The sequence below is a fragment of the Cupressus sempervirens genome, chromosome 9, assembly GCF_028749045.1.
Source record: "Cupressus sempervirens isolate cs-2001-9-10 chromosome 9, ASM2874904v1, whole genome shotgun sequence".
Taxonomy (NCBI): domain Eukaryota; kingdom Viridiplantae; phylum Streptophyta; class Pinopsida; order Cupressales; family Cupressaceae; genus Cupressus; species Cupressus sempervirens.
The window spans coordinates 189,743,265-189,746,290 of NC_143126.1; positions in this window are offsets into that span (position 1 = coordinate 189,743,265).

A 3,026-nucleotide genomic window follows, 5' to 3' on the forward strand; every position below is an offset into this window, starting at 1 on the left:
TCTTTTACAGTCCCTCCTGACATTGTATATACTTGTCCTACATGGATCTTTTGGTAGTGGGCATTGACAACCTGATTCAAATAGGTGACTTTTATTTCACCATCTTCTCCATCTATTATGTCAAAGTTGAAGACTTGCCTACATCCCCTTTGCCCAATGTATCGGTGAATTTCTCTCTTCACCATTACTTAGACCTTGATAGTCCACCTCATTTGGAATGGGTTTAGCTGCTTTATGGGTGTGATTGGTGCTGGCAATTTTCACTTTGGGTATGATTCAAACTAAACACATTTTCTTGGATGTTGGTGGCATTACTGATTCTCCCTTTCTTGGACTTCTTGTTGTGGCCAAAGTCACATCTATGTCTTCTTCATCAAGGTGTCCTTATTCAATCCCAATATGTATTGGTTGGCAAATGATCTCTTGTTGCACACTTCTAACTTCGAGCTCAATGGTTTTGATCCACCTGCAAAAGTTTTTCATGTTTAGATTTTTATATCACTTCAAAAACCTACCAAGAAACTAACAAGCTAGAGATTATTACATAATATCTTTCTAACTCATTTACACACCTTAATTTACTTCTTTTTGAAGAACTAGACTTCATCATTTGAATGATTTCTTCTTCATAATGTGTGTCTAACACTTTTGCATGCCATTTAACTAATAAAAGAGGTTGAAAATGGATTAAGTTTACAAATGATGAGTTATTATCGAATAAATCTTTTGTCCATGAGTCACAAGCTTGAATGGTTCTTAATGAGTCCACTATGAATAAGTTTTGTTGAGTGCAAGGCTTTGACATCATATGGTATAAGGCTAGACAATGCTTCAAATAAATTTGGTGGAATGGATATCCTTAGTCCTTGACTCTTAGTGGACAAGGTTTTTATCTAAGACTTGGCCTCTCTTATTAGATAGTTAAATCAACTATATGGATGTGGATCCATTGAACTGAAAAACAACCTTTTGAACATCTAAAAACAAATAGAAGATTTTATGCACATTTAATATATGTCAAGATACATAGTTTCCTTCACAATACCCATCTTTGTTTACCTCCTTTGTTTGAATAATGTACATGCAAGAAGATAAACTTTGAATTTTATAATCTGTATTGGAAATATTTACTTACCAACCTAAAATCCTTTATCCAAATAGAGGCTGGAAGAATGATAAGAGATTTTTTAATGAATAGCTATTATCAAATCAATTTGTATTTGTTTATAGAGTTCAAAAAAGGTTCCTTATCGCCTCTTTAGGAATAACTCTTGCTAATTGTAAGGATTTGACATCATAAGGAATGAGGCGATGATATGGTGAAGGTGTAGGGCCCATTTGCCGTTGCACCAAAAGCCATGACTGTTAGTGAACATGGAACACCACATAATTAACCACCTGTGGGCAGGGGAGCACGTCGCATCACCCAACAATCTCCCCCTCGACGCGCATACCAGGTGCTTATGCAGGTCGGGAAGGCACCAGGGAGATTTGAACCCATGACCAGGCCAAAACCAAGCTCTGATACCAATTGTAGGGCCCATTTGCCGTTGCACCAAAAGCCATGACTGTTAATGAACATGGAACACCACATAATTAACCACCTGTGGGCAGGGGAGCGCGTCGCATCACCCAACAATATTGTTGAGATAATGGGTGTTGCACACATTGCATAATATTGTTATTTTATTATGTAATGTTGTACCTAGATGAGCGTGCAACATGTAAAGATTCCCATGGAATATTCTTGATAAGTTGTATTGTAACATTGTGATAATATTTGATGTAATTATTTAATATTGGGGAAAAGAATTAAATGCCCAATATTAAATGTGGGGTCAGTGGGTTAGGTAGCACATGGTTTTAGCACATGGTTTATGTAATACCACTTAGTGGTTTTTTGTGGGACTTGCTACTATATAAGCAGCCACAAGGGTAGTTGTTGGAGAAAGAGAGAGAAAGAGTGACAAGGAGAAGACAAAAGGCAAGAGTCGAGCGGGACAAGGCTTGACAGGTTAGCCAAGGGAGCATTTGTGAAGGTTGAAAGCATGGCATGGGATGTGTGGATTCATGCTTGTTCACATAGTTTGCTCGGTTGTGGCTATGGCCATGAAGGCTTCCATGGTTGTATGGCAATGGTTATTTTGCTGAATAATACATGATGATGGATGCTTTTGGAGGCTGGGTTTTTCCCTCAATGAGGGTTTCCCAGGGTATATCTTGTGTTACAATTTTGTGGGTATGTTGTCTATTCTCTTGCATGTGGATTTTAATTCCGTGTTTATTTTAGATCTATTATGGGTTATGTGGAAACGGTTATATTCTTTGTTGCCAAGTTTCCTTACAAGTGGTATCAGAGCTATGGTTTTATTATTGTAACCCTAGATTGAATCCATGGGAATGCATGAGAGGATAAAAGAAAGGGCAAGATATATGAATGATTTATTGCAGATCTGAGGGTTTTGGGTTTGCTGTTATGATGGGATGTTAAAAGATTTGGGCATGTAAAATTGTTGGACAAAAATATTTTTTCGGATGTTTCATTTAAATGAGGGTTTTGAGGGGTAGCATGCAGAAAAGACCTCCTGGGTAAAAAAAGACCTCACCATTGGATCCGGGTCGACATTTCCATAAAATTTGATATATAATATGCCCTAGTTTGGCCATGTTCAGAGGAAATGAAAGAATTTTTTGGTTTCAGCCCATGATGGCCGTCAAATTTAATCCCATCGGAATTTTCGTCACTGAAAAAAATTAAAAAATGAAAAATTGTACTGAAAATGGTAAAAAGACTGTCTTAGTAAAATGGCCATAACTTTCTCTCAGAATATCGAATTTCAGAGTTCTTATAGGCGTTGGAAAGCTAATTCAGAGCACTACAACATGGTGTAGGTTTGGTTCTATAATTTTGAAATTTATTCAGGTTTTAAGAGCCCTAAAGTCAGATGTTGTTTATTTTGAGCACGGATTAGGGCATAACTTGGGCATACGGAGTCAGATTTTGGACTTCGAGTAGTCAACGGAAA